Source organism: Rissa tridactyla, chromosome 6 (assembly GCF_028500815.1).
Source record: "Rissa tridactyla isolate bRisTri1 chromosome 6, bRisTri1.patW.cur.20221130, whole genome shotgun sequence".
NCBI lineage: Eukaryota > Metazoa > Chordata > Aves > Charadriiformes > Laridae > Rissa > Rissa tridactyla.
The window spans coordinates 55,349,141-55,364,785 of record NC_071471.1 but is presented as its reverse complement, the minus strand read 5'-3'; positions in this window follow the sequence as shown (position 1 = coordinate 55,364,785).

Here is a 15,645-nt window from a genome sequence, read left to right as displayed (position 1 = left end):
GATTTCAATGCTATTTTTTTGTGGGTTTGGGGTTTTTTTTGTCAATTTATGACCTTTTAGGAAAGCCTAAGTCTCCATGGGTGAAGTTTACAGGATAACTGCCGTAACGTGAGAAAATTATAAACCAAGGACTAAACCAGCTCTTGACAACATGCTTTCCTACCACACCCACAAATGCCAGCCCTTCTTATGCCTCTCCCAAAACAAATCCTTGGATTTGGGCCTCATGGCTTACCCAGAAGGTCAAAGATTGTTGGAGGCTGTTTTTGAGCAAAGGGGGGAATAAATTCCAGAGCTGAGGGCCCCTCACAGGATCTCTCCAGAGATAAGTCACCAAAAGGCAGTCCCATTTGCACTCCTTCAGGTAGGAGGCAGGTCAGTAACTTTGAGGTGGTTGGGAGATGAAAAGATCAGTGTCTGGGTCAGATCTGGGTCCTGAGCAGCAGTCTAGGTACAGCTGAGACAGTTTAAGGCAGAGATGTGCAAAGGCACGCATCTACCAAGTTGTGTTAAGCCATCTTTGTTAATGCTGCTTTAAATGAAATACCTTCCTCCAGGAATCACTGTTTTGAGGGAAGAGCACCAACTTAGTTTTGGTTTTGGTGGTTTTTTTCTGCATTAGATGTACAGGGTCAGCATTAATTTAATATATCTGTATCTCAGAAATATATTGCTTTTCTGTGTAAAATGTCAGCAGAAAAAAACATCTTTTCAGGATTAGATCTGAATTTGCAGTGGGATGATGGTACGTCTCGGTTTTCTTGGCTTGCCGACTTAACTGACTGAAAGAGACAAGGGACTGTGGTATGCTTTATCTAACAGGCTTTATTTTATGTCTAGGCCCCTCTGAATTAACAACCTGTCTGTATCCTATGGGAAAGGAAGGAGGGCTGTATAGTGCCCTGCGAGCTATAGTGTGCCAGCCTGCATGAGTAGGGTTCAGGTTTTTTCCCCTCTTACTTACAAGGCTATATCATACACCTACTCGTAAGACGTGCTGCTTCTCTCTGAAGCTTCCCTTGGAAGCCTAGGGACCACAGAGTAATCGGAAACGGCTCCCTGACCTGGCAATAGCCTCCTCTGTTGTGAATTGTCCTTTGACAAGAATGGAAGGAGATAGGATGGGAACAAAGGGGAGCCACCAGTGAGGCAAACAGCCCCACTGCTCCAGCCCTGGCTGCAGAACACACAGGTGATTTTCACCCTGGTGTCATCCTTCTTGTCCTGGCTTCCCTTGCTCTTTGGTGTCGTTATATTAAATATACATTATTGATGTTAATGATGCTGCCTACAGCACTGCACGCAAGCTAGCGCATGCATTATAAATCTAGCAGTTAAAGAGAAAAGTTCATTAATCTTATCAAGAAATTGCTTGGAGTAATGGCATGTCGTGACCTTTTTGCTCATTGTATGAAATGAAATGGCTCAGAATTGTGACGTTTCTGAGGGAACTTTTCCTCTAACCGGGACTGAGAGCATGCTGATCACTGAAAAGCACTAATTGTCAGACAGCATTTCTAGAAAAAATTGCAAATTTCAACCACGGGAGCATACACAGAAAAGTACGTTTCACAGAGACAAGTTACATGCCTGCAAAGTGGAACCATCCACTTTTTATGGAATTGTTTTCTCATTCTCCTGTTTTGCATACTGTTAGTACTTTTTTAAATCAACAGTTTACAGATGTACTTATTATCACAGTATTTAGAAGGAGAGAGAGGAGACGGGCCGAGCACGCTGACGAGGAAAACCGAGAATGCTTAAGCAGTCAAAGGTACTACTTGTTTATTTTGGTGGCTCCTTGGTGATTGTTCTTTTCACCTTTTATTAACCTGCAAATGGATTAGTCCTCGTAAACTAAAGAGGACAGACCAGTGCACAACCCACTGCCCCAGAGATAAGGTCACAAAGAGGGGACGTGTCCCTAGTACAACCTCGGAGAAGAAATAGAAGTCTGAAGGCATTTACACTATGCTGCCATTGCGCTTTACTAGCCCTACTGTGATTTACCGTATCAGTTCAACTGCTGACACCTTTATGTCCCTCCCTCCTATCCCAGCAGGCCACAGAGACACAGTCCATGATAGATGCTGGTGAACTTTTCCTCTGATCACCTTCTGAAGAACTTTCCCATAATCTATTGTTTTCTATCACAGTGGAAAACAAAACAAGGGTTTTTTTGACTTTCAGTTACCAGCTATTTTGCCCTAACTTTAAAGCAATGTACTGAATTTATTACATCAGTGTGAAAGAAGTTTTAAACTCTTGTCTCTTTATCCTACTCCCTGAACTTAACATGGTCCAGAGTAAATCAACGTAATTGCTGTTAGACCTACATTGTTGCGGGAATGTTTTATATTCCATGTTGTCAGTTATTTAGAACAGTTAATTGAAATTGCAAACATAAAAAGAGGAAAGCTACAGTTAAGAAATTAACTTTTTTTTTTTGGTGCCTGTGGCTACTGTATGAATTATATAAAGAGCTAACATTAACTTTAATGTAAGACCAAAAGTTTCTGGAATATCTAAAAGAACAAATACAGTTGTGGATTTGAGGCAAGTATTTCCTTTAATTGACCACATAAAAATATAAGAACTCATTCTGGATTGAGAAGCATCTGACCTAGCATTCTTCCCTGTAACTCCAAAATACCTACCAAAACATTGCATTTGCTTCTTAATAAGTAAATGCCACGAGCTGCACCTGATTTTGTCTCATCAGAATTCAGCACCAGTATTACAGCATAAAGGGGAAAAGGAAGTCACAGCAATGTTAAGAAGGGGCGTATTGAAGAAAATGCACTGGGAAGAGAAAAGGGAGAAATCATGCTGCAAACTTTCTCCTGCAAGTGTTCTTCCTCTGAGTACGTCCTCCGATAACTTCCTTGCTACTGCAGCCTGCAGAAAGGCTGAGCTGAGACGCACGTACAAGCAATCTTGTCCTGCGTACAGAAGCATCAGTACGTGTGTAATAAGGAGTTAAGGAGCGGCTGGATTGGGAAGGAGATATCTGGGAAAGGCTGAGTCAGCGCCTGCCAGTAATGTTCTGATTACAGCGCTCTTCAGCTTCATCCTTTCAGCAGAGAATTACATTTGAGGAGGTCTATGATCCACCCGTTCCCAAATATGTTTTCACCATCTTCCCCAAGGCTCTCTGCCCTCTCTGGGTTGTGACAATACAGTGATGCATTAATCTTCTAGTTCCTGTATATTTATAGCAATGAACAATTTCTGTTAAAACAGGATTTTCATTGCAGTGGCCCGTGAGGCCACACTTTTAGTGTCAGGCTATCTTTCACGCCAAAAGATCCTGCTCTGTAGTTTGACTCTGAATGTGAGACAGTGGTGAGTTTAGGAAAGGCACAAGGAGGGAAAGGATTAGTGTGAAAGATCTGGGCAGGATGCAATGTTACATCTCATCTTCTGCAAAACCAGGCAGACCTCACAGTTGGGCTTACTAAACCACAGACCTCCTGTGAACACACCAGACTGCCACCACGTGTCCTAGCCCTGGCCTCTGGGTGGCAAAAGAGATGCCATCGCTACAGTGTTCTCGCTGACAGCTGCTTCCCAGTGAACCCCCTGTGCTAAAAGCGAGCCCCAAGATGAGTTTCCTTTGCAGGACTCGGCCCTGTGGGAGCTCAGCTGGCCCAGTGAGCAGCTGCAAGGGCTGGAGGGGTTTCTCTCCTCCTGCCCCACCGCTCAGAGTTTCATAGGGCCAGCAGCCTTGTTTCAAGAAAGATGCAACCTTGCACTTTACAGAGAGGTTTGTTTCTTACCCCCAGGAAGAAGAGAACTGGGTTGTAAAGAAAACTCTTACAGGAGAAGATTCTAGGTTCAATCCCCAGGGTGGCTGCCACTGCAAAGATGCTTGGGAGGTCACTGTTGAGTTACAGCTGTTAGATACACCAGTTATGATGGTCCCAAAGCTTTTTACTTTACAACTGTCACACTTGAGCTGGGTTACAGTGATGCAGACTCAAAGTGGTTTTCTTTGAATTATTTTGATAATCACTTTCTTATAATTAACATTGCTGTAGAGAAAGATTTGGCCCAATGTCTTTTAACAAATTAAGTCTTTTTCTTGCTATTCTTTCTTCATATACTGAGCTTCATACTTTTCAAAGCCCTGCTTTTGGGATCTGCTATATCACTGTGGCTGGTGTGGTTTTGGAACACTTGTTTTCAGCAGAAGTGGCAAAAATACAATAGTGATATTACAAACCAATCTTGTATTCCTGAATTCCTTAAAAGTGACCGCTTGCTTTATCTGACAGCATGAAGTCTGCAGCCAGGTTAGATGTAGAAATATTTACGCATGCTATACAAATGTATATAGTTATACATCTAGCTATATAAAGTCAGGTAGAAGGATGTAAAATGTCTTTTATCTTCTTTTACCTACACTAGGCAAAGAAATACAGATACACTGTGGAATTTAAGTTTGATCTGTCACCTCTGAAGCACGGTGTGTGTCCCATCTGGCTGCTGCTCCTTGTTTGCTTGTTTTTCCCGAAGGCTGGAGGAAGCATGAGGGTTTCGGAAGAAGCTTCTGGATCAGACACACCGTCCTTGCAGCCAAAGCAGAAAAGGGGCAAGAGCGGGGTCAGGCCACCAGCTTGGGACAAGGTCAGTGTGGCTGCCTTCCTGCCTGCTCAACTTCTTCAGCTGAAGAGGACATAGGTAATGCTAAGAGAACAGTCAGTGAGGAGAGCAGAACCCTAGCCATTTGCCTGCTGGTTTTACGGAGCACTTGTGCATTTTGCAGCTCCTGTAGGCTGAGCTGGTGCAGGCACCAGGGCCACCTCCCTGTCAGCTTCCTCCTTTCCTGTCCTCCTTTGGCCTCCTGCATGTCCCTGATCCCTAATATCTGCCCCTGCACTGTGGCTTCCCTTCCCTCCTGCAGATCCCTGGACAGAGGGTAAATGTGCTTTCAGGTCCCCTCATGCTCCTTGTGCCTCACTCCCCTCTACCAGGCTTTCCCACCGGCAGGCTTTCCCTTTCCCCTCCTCTCCCACAGCAGTGCTCAGGGTGGCCCCCGTCTCCCCATCTCTGTCAGTAGGCTCTCATCACTCCCATCTGAATTCCCTTCCCCAGTCTCCTACCCCTGGTGAAGGCAGTCTCTCCAGTCTTTATTTGTCTGGGAAATAGCTCATTTAACTGGGACAGGGAGGATGGGCAGAGATGAGAAAGAGCCATTGTTATGCTGAAAGCAGTTAATGGGTGCCACCAGACACTTGTGTGATCTACAGACCGTAGCAGAAGTCCCTTAAGCTGTGATGGTGCTGCTCCGGGCACAAGGGTTTCCCACTTCCCCTTCCCAGTTTTCTTTTTTTTCTTCCAGTTGAAGAGGGTCTGGCACTGGTCTACACCATTCCTTGGCATTTTCTAATGGATTTGATGGGGTAGGCAAAGCACAGCATACTACAGAGGGAGAAACACCCTCGAGTTGAGAAAAGACCTTATGAGGTGTCATTAAAGACCTGAGGCTTTGGATTTGGAGTGGGGTTTGGAGAGCTGGGCAGGTCTTGCCCTCCGTGGGAAGGGCAAGGCTTCTTGGAGTTAGCTGTGCACTGGATGGCTGTGTGCAGGAGGGTGGGATTTGGTGACCTGGGCCCTTACTTTCTCTTAAGTGTTTAAACGTGCCATGAGAAAAAAAAATCCCGCTTTCCCAGGAGAAAATGTCTTTTTTACAGGCAGATACTGGGCCTTCAGCAGATGGGTCAGTCAGCTGCATGCTCCGAGTGTCCCTATTTGATTAAGGAAGACTTCCTTTGTGTTTCTGTAGAAATTTGCCTTAACTCTCGATTGGACTGGAGCTTTTATGGTTAATTGGCAAAAGCACTGTCAAATAATTTAAAAGCCTAAATAGCTCAGGTTTTTACACCAAAAATTGTTCACTGTCATATTTCTTCCACTTTTCAGGGGGCTGCCGGTTGGAAGCAATGTGAATTGTTGCTCACTTGCTCTTCATACACTGCTGTATGAAGACTTGGAAATTACTTAAATTTTCACCTTTTATCATTATTTTTTTCTCTCTCTCCCTCACCCTCTGTCTGGATCACAAGTGCTGATTTTAATATTTAAGGCTCCACAAGCAGTAAGTCCCTCAGACTTCTCCTTGTGACCAAAAAAAGTGGAAGATGAGTAAAATTTTGCTGGTCAGAAATTGAGTGTTACTGATTCATCGAAACAAATCCAAGCGGCTGGTGGGATGTCTGTAAATATGCTGTAATGAATCACTAGTGACCTCTAAGGGGAAGATAATGTATCAGAGATTGCCTACAGGTACACCTTCTAGATTGGTGTGGAAGATGGCTGTTTCCATATTCCCTGAGAGGTATAGGGAAGGTACTTGAAATAAATCTTGTAAGAAACAGAGTGGCTGGCATATGGTGTCATTCACCTACGAGTCACATCCAGCCCAACTCAGCAGTGGCTGAAGTTGTTAATATATTATTGTCCTTTAATGGTCTATGAAAATGAACTTTTGATCCCAGTCCTGTTTTAAGTAAACAGATGATCCCATCAAGCAACACCATCCCATTTGGGAGCTCAGCAGAGGCTAAAGCCAGCGGTAAAAGATCTGCCGTTCGCAGACATTGCTAGTCAGCTGTGAACTTTTGTCCAGGGGGTGGTGGTGGTGAAAGGACACAGGAGGAAGTAGGAGTGACATGGGCCTTGCCAGTTTCTGGTAGAATTGTTTTTAACTCTAGTTCCTCCTATCACAATGAATTTTGGAAATTAATAATATTATCCATGAATAAACTCAGGAGGCAGAAAAGGTTAGTAACCCTGCCTGTCTCCCCTAGAGGTTGCCTGTGTGGTGGCAGGAGAGAGTTCACGTATGGTTCAACTGTTCTCTGCTCTGCCGAGAGGGCTGTAGCAGCAGCCCAACGCTGCTGCTTTTAGTTTGAGTGATGCTGAGGAATGACAGTTAGCACATGTGCAAGCTTTGGCCCTGTTGATCTGAACTCAGTGATAAAACAACTAAGTGTTTCTACCAGAACTAGCATGCAGATTGAACTCCTTCCCATTTCAGCACTAGAAACCAAAAATGTATTGCAACATGCTGTACTTAAGGGATACCACGGGCCACTTCAAATTCGATCTTAAAAATGTTTTTTCACAAACAAGAAAATTTGCTGTCTATAAACCTTTTTTTGCAGATTACAATCTTCTTTGCTAAGCCCAAATCATTAGTTTAAACTTAAGGACTGCCTTATACCATAAAGCTGGATAACCTTTTTTTGCTTGGGGGAGGAAAGGGAGCTGCACGGCCTTTCACCTTCCAGCTTTACAAGCAAAGCCAAACTTCTGGGCAATCACTGTGCAAAATGCTTTTTCCCTCCCCCTCTTCCAGTGATGGCTGCAAACAAAGGTCTTTAGGGCTGGCTACTCCAGACTTCAGGACTTTTAAGGGTCTTTACTTGACTGGAGATCAAAGGTTTCTCCTTAAAGAGTTTATCACTCAGACAAATACTCTGCAGTTAGCATTTCAAACTGGGTTTACAAGTCAAATAATTTAGCAATTTCTTCTAACCATGTGGCCTTATGCAGAGACTGCTGGATGCCAATTATAGCACCACTTTGACATGGAGTGTAGCACTACCTATTGACAAACGTGTGTGCCCTTTTCACCAGTCTTTAGCAGAGAAAAGAGGTTTCCACATATTCTGAGTAGGTCCCAGACTGCTCAGCTGGGGCTCGAGTTCCCTTCCTGGGATTGCCGATTCCTTGCTTGTCACCTTCAGTATGTCTCTTCATGTCTCTCTGGCCCTGCAGAAAGTGTTTTTTTCCTTTGAAAGCGTAAGACCTATGAAGACACGTAACTGGATGGTGGGCATTATTATCATTGGTGTACAATGCAGCGATGTGACTAAAACTATGTCTTAAACGTTGTTGAAATGTCCCTGACCATTAACCCTTCTCTGTTCAAAGTTGTTATCTGAATGTCCTGGCGCTAGGAAGAAGAGATTGCCTGTTGTGCTGGTGCGTATGGGCCAAGCCAGTGCCCAAAATGCTGCTGTAGGCAAATCTGTACCAACAGCTCTTTCATGTCAGCTGCTGGAGACCAGAGCTCTGTTTATTTTTTGTGCTAGATTTTCATCTGTTATGTTCTATGTAGGTTCTCTTGCTGTGCTCGTCACTTTGAGCATCTTCCAGAAGTGCACTGAGCGACGACACTAGCACCCATCTTGGATTTGTGTAGTTTTTCATCTCATCAGGCAGAGAAATGGAGTCATTGACTTGTTTTGGGGAAGGCGAAACGTTTGTTTCTGTTAGTCTTTTACATACATCTCCACAAAAAAAAAACAAAACCAAAAACAAATATCAAAGAAACAAACCAGAACTCTGTTTACACATATTTTATTTTAATTTGAGTGTAAAATTATGGTAGCAATATCATCTGTCCATTAAATTGTGAGAAGAGTTAATAGGTGGGATTCATTGAAGGGAAGGTGCCTAGGCTTACACAAACTGTCGGCCTGTTGTAAGGAGAGCCATGTAAGAAGTATTACTTATCCCTTCTTTCCATCCCATGGAGGGAGGCTCCGCTCTGCCTCCCAACTGTGGCAGCACAGGATCTGACTTTGGATGGTAATCCCAGAACAGAAGCATTTTACAGTAGCAGAAAGTGATCAGTGGGTCAGGTTTTGAAGACAAAAGGCTGAATGTTTTCTCACAGCTTCTGTGCAACTAGTAATATACACGGTATTTGGGCAACATTATTAATACTAGTTTAGCTGGCTAAATGCTTTTGATCAAAACTGCAAATGAAGTAGGGAAAAATGTCAGCATGTCATGGGTAATATGTGGCACATATTTTTTTCCAGTTGAACATTTTAGTTGGTATGTGTCAGTTATGACACAGACTGATATATTCAGGATTACGGGTGACTGAGCACTCGATAGAAGAATTTCATGTTGATATTAAACAAATGGTGTGTTCTACCTGCACCTGTAGGTATGTGAGAGGCTGGTTAAGGATTACTTTTCATTTAGGATAGCTTTTTTGGGGGGGGGCATATGAGGTACAAAACACCCCCTCTAGTTTTATATGACTATGGTATCTGCCCAGCATCCTGATAACTTAACAGAGCCAAATTCATAGGAAGCAATTTTGATCATCAGACCCTTTCCCTCGCAGAGGGGGTGGTTATTTTCAAAGTTATTGGGAAGCGTATGGCTTCTGTTCCACAGGCTGGCAGTTTCTACAAGAAGCCAAGGTCATTTATCCAAATACATTGGCTGTGTGAGTATTGCAGGATGAGGAACGCAGATGGTGTTGCAGCTTTCTCCTGACTGGCTTCTGCACATTGATCTGTCCTTGTCCAGTGTCTCCACCATGCAGAATGGCTTTGCAGAACAAGTTGAAGCTAAAGAGGTAACTATGTCACTTCAAAAGCACAGAAATTAATTTCCGGAGGGCTTTCATATCCTGTGTACTTTCAGAAGCAGCTTCTGGAAATATGAGATCAAAAGCTTGCCTAGTTCTACGGAGAAAAACTGGCACCCAGTTGTTTCATTTCTGAATCCTTCAGGAATAGGCAACATTCAGGTGAAGTCAGTAACAGGTACTGTGTTCACACCATCGAATGCGCTACAACTGAAAGTCACGGCCCCCTACCCAACTGCCTATATGAAAATAGCTGGAAAAACAGAAATGTTAAGAAATCTAGACTCTGATATATTCAGGTACTGGCTGAATTACCAGAACAGTAAAAGATGTATGTTGGTTTATAGAAGACTATGGAAGAAAAATTTGATTTCTGATGGGTTGCAATTTTAGGTGGACATTCAAAAGTGAATCCTAACTGGGCTCTTGTCAGTATTTGTAGGCTGCTGCACTATTTTTACCTTTTTTGCTAAATTATACCAAACTCTTTCAAAACAACAAAATCAAACAATCCCTTCCCCAAAACAATATTTTATTCTAAATTGGTAGTATAATAAGAAATTCCTAAAACAGTCAAATCAAGTTAATTGATAATGATATGATGTCAAGATGGCATTGTCCAACACAGGGACCATGCGATGTTATGTACAAAAGCAAGGTATAATACGGGAGAGAACCTCATTTGAGTTGATAACAAAACTCCACTGTAATTTGAAAAGCCAGGCTGTATCTAGCCAAAATTTCTTGCAGGACTTCTCTGGCAACCCAGTCTTTACCCAGGAGTCCTATAAAGAGCATATCTTTGTTTATTTTGTTACTATTTAAAACTTTGTCATAACATCTAGGAATCTGAAGCACAGGCTAGGAGTCTAAAAGCTATTTTCTGCCCCACCATTGTGCTCAATAATCTACAGGTCTTGAGGGCCCTACATGCACTGTTTTCCTGCTAGATATGCTCAGGGTGTCACCCAAAAGAGGGGAAAACAGCAATGGTGTTTCCTTTTCATCTAATTGCCTACTAATGAAAGTTGCCATCCAAGACTTAGGAAACATAAGTCATACCTTGGCTGGGTGGCACGTTTCTCCCCCTTGCTGGGAAAGCATTCCTAACCACAGAGCCTCCGGCAGCACGGTGGAGTGCTCAACTTCAGGGGAGAAATTTGACTTTGCCTGGAACAATTGTGCCAGAGCAAGATCGTAAGTATTCATTGGTCTGGCCAGGAAGCAGGATTCTAACACAGGAGTTGGGAGTTGATAGTGACGGCCTTGACTACACCTTTTGTGAAGTTGTACGTCTTTTGAAGAAAGCTTGATTAGGCTGAGGATGAGTTTGATGTTGTCATTTTGGCTACCGTGGTGGTGAGATGGCTAGACAAGCGTGGAGTTGATGTGTTCAACTGTCTCTGCTTTTTACATTGCCATCTACGACCTTAGCACTGGATAACAAACACCCAACATTTCTAATGACGAGTTAGTTTGATTTTTGAGAGGAGAATACTTCAAAGGATGAAAGCTAAGCTCCCAGGGACCCTAATTCCAAAGGCTCAAGTCTTACCCTCCATGATTTAATTCAATTGCTTCCTATCACGACAGTATAGACCAATGCACCAGGGAGCATATTTGCTCATTGTGGACCTGGGAATAGTAGTTAAAACTCACAAGAGCAAGGCAAGAAGCAACAACGCTGGCTTACTGCAGAAATGCTCGGATTTCCTAATGGACTATCAATATTTCTGTGCCTGAATGTGAACATTGTCCACTTTATTATCTCTACCTGGAAAGTGGAATTGAATAAAAGATATTCATAGACCTAAACCTTTCTGAGTGATTTATCAAGTAGTAGGAGAATTCAGAATATGAAGGTTAAATCTGGAAAACAGCTGTGTTATGGACTGAATCAATGCAAAATATAAATTCCTTGTTCTCTCATACCCTATTTGGTTTGTTCATGTTATTTCAACGTAGTAAATGGGGATCCAATTTTGCATTCCTTACTCAAATGTAAAATTAACATAAAAGAATCGCCTTGTCTGGAAAGGAGTTGTGATAGGTCTGAGTTAAAACAGCAGGGCAGAGCAGTAAGTCATACGCTACAGACTAATAACTCCTTAGCATAATATCATCATGTGCCACAAAAACTAGAAACTACAATATCCACACTGACTGTAAAAAGATCTTTCCACACTTCACCACATCCTAAGGTATGTTTTCTTTTGGAAGTAACAATATACTGAATTTAATATAACCAGGTCAACATTTTGTAGAATATATTCCTAGCATTACTATTGCTTGGTGAAGTGGTTCTTGCCAGGTTTAGTATCTGCTGATGCAAGTGGCAGGAGGAAGTGAGGACAGAAAGAACTGTTGTTTCTAGATTTTAATTTTGAGAGAAACTATATTAATATGTCAATACCTTGCAGGTGTTATTTTACAGATAACTTCATTTTGGCAACAATGTAGTAATTTTTATATCAGAGCTAGTATTTTTTTATCTTAAGCAATATGTGTTATCATAGCGCTGGACTAGGAGAGACCTTTTTTGACACTGCTGTTGCAGGTAACTCCTGTCTGGTCACAAAACCCATTTTCAAAATGTATCAAACTCAGTCTCAAAAACGGATATGTCTTTTGCTTCCACTATTCTTAATGGAAAGCTCTTCTTGAATGTCACTTTTCTAATAGTTAAAACCTTCTTTGAAATCCAGAAAGAAATTTGTGCAGAGCTAGATTATATCTATTTATTCTTGCACTAATTTGGTTTTAAAATTAAATAAGATTTTTCCCATTTTGTGTACTTGTTTCTTTTTTTATTTATAGACAACCATCCTAGCAGACTTCACTCTTGCACCACATGAGCCTTTTCATTCTCTTCTCCAGGATCCTGTCAGTGTGGCAAGTCTTCTCGTCAATCATGCAATTTTGAACAAAGATTAATTTAAAATGTGGGCTAATGTGAACAGTATTCCAGAGGAGGCTCAAACAACACCTTCTCCAGTGTTACGAATATTTGACTATTTCCACTTGCCTCATATATTCCAGTATCACTTTTTGCTTTTCACAGCCGTATCATGTTGGTGACTTGGTCTTTCCATGATCAGGTAATACCTCCTGATCCCTTTTTTTTTTTTTCCCCCTTCTGTTGTTTCCAGCTGATGAGACCTTTAGTCTAATTTAAATTCTTGTTATTAGTTGCTAAATATATACTTGTACTTTATATATTACTTTTCATCCCACTTTTGCTACTGTAGTCTTCAATAGCATCTGTTTCTCTTTATGTCCTGTACTGATCATTCTCTTTTGGTCACCACCACCCTGTGGCTCTTTGTCATCTTATGAAACAAGATGGTCACAAAACCGATCATTGAGAAATTGCAGTAGCAATTTCTCCTCTAACCACCTCTGACTAAATATTCTTCCTTTCAGCACCTCCCCCCTAGCAAAATTCTCATCCACCTCACAACTCTCTCAACTCCTACCTTCTCTAACCGAACTAACAACCACTTCTGAAGCATAGCATCAAGTGCTCCGCTGCAGGCTTTTTCTGTGCCCAAAAATTCTGTTATTTTCTCAAAACAAGCCATCATAAAATGTCCCACCCACTCTGATATATTTATTATGAATTCTCAGTGGTAGAGCTGAGCTTCATGTGTTAGTTCTGTGTAATTTCCCACGAAACAATACTGAACTTGTCAGGAAGAATTTAACACGTATGCATTTCAAATATGGATGATGGTATTGTTAACAGGTGCAGCTTTGTGGTACGTCAGTGCAATATTCAATAGCTAATGCCCACATAACAGAGGGGATAGAATGCCGTAGCAGGATATTCTTTTTAAATGCTTGTCTGACTTGCTTTTTTGACTGTTGGTTTCTCCACTCAGAATCAAAATGATGAAATTCTTTCAAAACTGATAAAAAAACACTCGTCACTACAGCTGTGCAAAATATCACCTTGATTGATTGATTGATAAAATCGTTGTAATAGAGACCTGGCACAGTTGATTTGTACTAATAGAAAAATATGCTTCAAGAAATATTAATATTCTCCTAATTACGTAGAGATGATGTATATACTAATGCCTTCGTGTATACACTAATGCCTTCATTTCTGTATCAATTTATCATTTTATGTTTTCTTGAGATCTAGATCTTTGTGAAGCACAACAGAATTGAGAGGGGAAAAGAGGAATTTTCTCTCTTTCTGCCTCGGACAACCTCAAGCAGGTACAATTACTGACAGAAAGCTATCTGCATACTATTGAAAAAAACAGAATTGAAAAGTAGAGCGGCTTCAAAAGGTTTTCATGCTTAGACTCTCTTGTAAAATACCTTCTGTAATTTGTATATTATCCATTCTTTTAATAGTGGAAAAGGTTTATAATTCTCCAGATACAGACTCCTAGTACTTGTTTGTTCCTACGTATTTTTTAATCAATGACTTTTCTCATTAATAATTTTCTGGAAAAGGGAGTAATATGTGATTTGGACTCATATTTGGTCAGATGACAAATACATCTGAGAATGCACCAAAATAATTTCTTTACAAAATGGAAAGACACCACGATAAATAGGTTTTTCCTCCTCAAAGGAAAATAACATCATTTTTATAACTTCTGAAATCCAGCTAAAAATTATAAGAAGGAAAACATTTCTGCAGGTGACTTCAGACTCAGACACCTGGTTTTGAACCACAGAACCACCTGTGCCGTGTTAAACATGAGAGGAAGGAAGTACAGTATACAAGGTAAAAAGTACAGGGCGAGGCAATGTGATGTATCCCTTAGGTCAAACAAGAGGCTGTTTGTAAATGACCCTTCTGAGGCAGACATATGACTTCCCAAGACTGGAGCATTCTACAAAGGGATGCATAAATAGCAGTTGTTCACAGCAAGGGTTATACTATATGGCTATTAGCGTGAATAGAAGCAACTCACTTCTTGCCAATGACAGGAAATAAGGTCAAGCAAAGATAACAGGTCTTTGAATTAGAGGTTTTCAAAATATTAGTCTTATGCCTTCAGTATGGAGTTGAATGAGTGATTCTTTTTAAAATATCCTACTTCTAAAACTTGGGACATTTGAAACCAAGTGTATGAAACAGCAATCATTAGGCTTTATACCTGCCTTACCCAGCTTCACTTACTCCAGAAGGCAGTACAATTTAATAACGTAGCCAATCTGAATGTAAATAATTACAAAATGCAGCTGAGGGCTTTTGGGGAATGTTTTGTTTAATCTGGATGTTCTCTCTAAAAAGAAGGGAGAAGAAATCACAAAGTATGCCAATACTGTAATAGCACTGCTAAACATCTGACTTACTTGAGAAAATAAGTATTTGTATAACAGCGTATTGTTTACTACTAATCTTTAATATCTGTATTCCTGTGGTGCAGGAATAGTTCTCCTTTTCCATAATCCTTTAATGGATTAACTACATAATCCATTTCCAGAGTGACCAAAGCCTTTGGCATTTGACGAAGGAAAATTGATCTTTCCCCCTTACATGTTGCTGAATGTGTCTCATAAGTCACCATCCCAAACTAGTCATTACTGTGTTTTAGAATGCAAGCATTTAATATGAAAATTTGTTAGGGAAATAGTTTTACGGTGATTCCTAGAAGTTCAGTCTGAGCTACTGTCCTCTTATCTCTTAAAGTCTCAAAAGGTATTTTTTCCTGTAAGTCATTTAAAAATGCAAAGCGATCGGATCTGTGATAGGTATATGGAATTAAATCACAGGCATAGCTTAGGATAATTTAAACTCTTACATATATGTACCATGTTCAGTAATCACACAGTAAGTGAACTTATATAAACATGTTCCATAATGGGGTGAATTCAATACAGTGAATTCAAAATTAGTGGAGCTGTCAGCAACAGTGAGGATATGTGCAAAACATGAAAAAAGTTAAGTATACCTTTTTTTGTAGCCCCCTTAGTAAACTACCACATTCCATTAATTCCATATAAATATTTTGTAGTCAAAATCAGAAATGAAAAAATAATTAAATGCCAAATTATTTCTTACAACCGCTGTAACAGTTTTGTCTCTGTGTACATATTTCATATTTTTAGTAGGTACATTATTTGATTTTGCATATATATTGTTCTTTCAATAAAATACAAATCACTGCTAGCTAAATAATTTCTCACTAGTTAGTAAATTCACGTAGCATGAACAGATAGTCTACGTATTTTGTTCTAGTGTTTGTGTATGCATTTGTGTTTCAAGTCAAATGCATAAG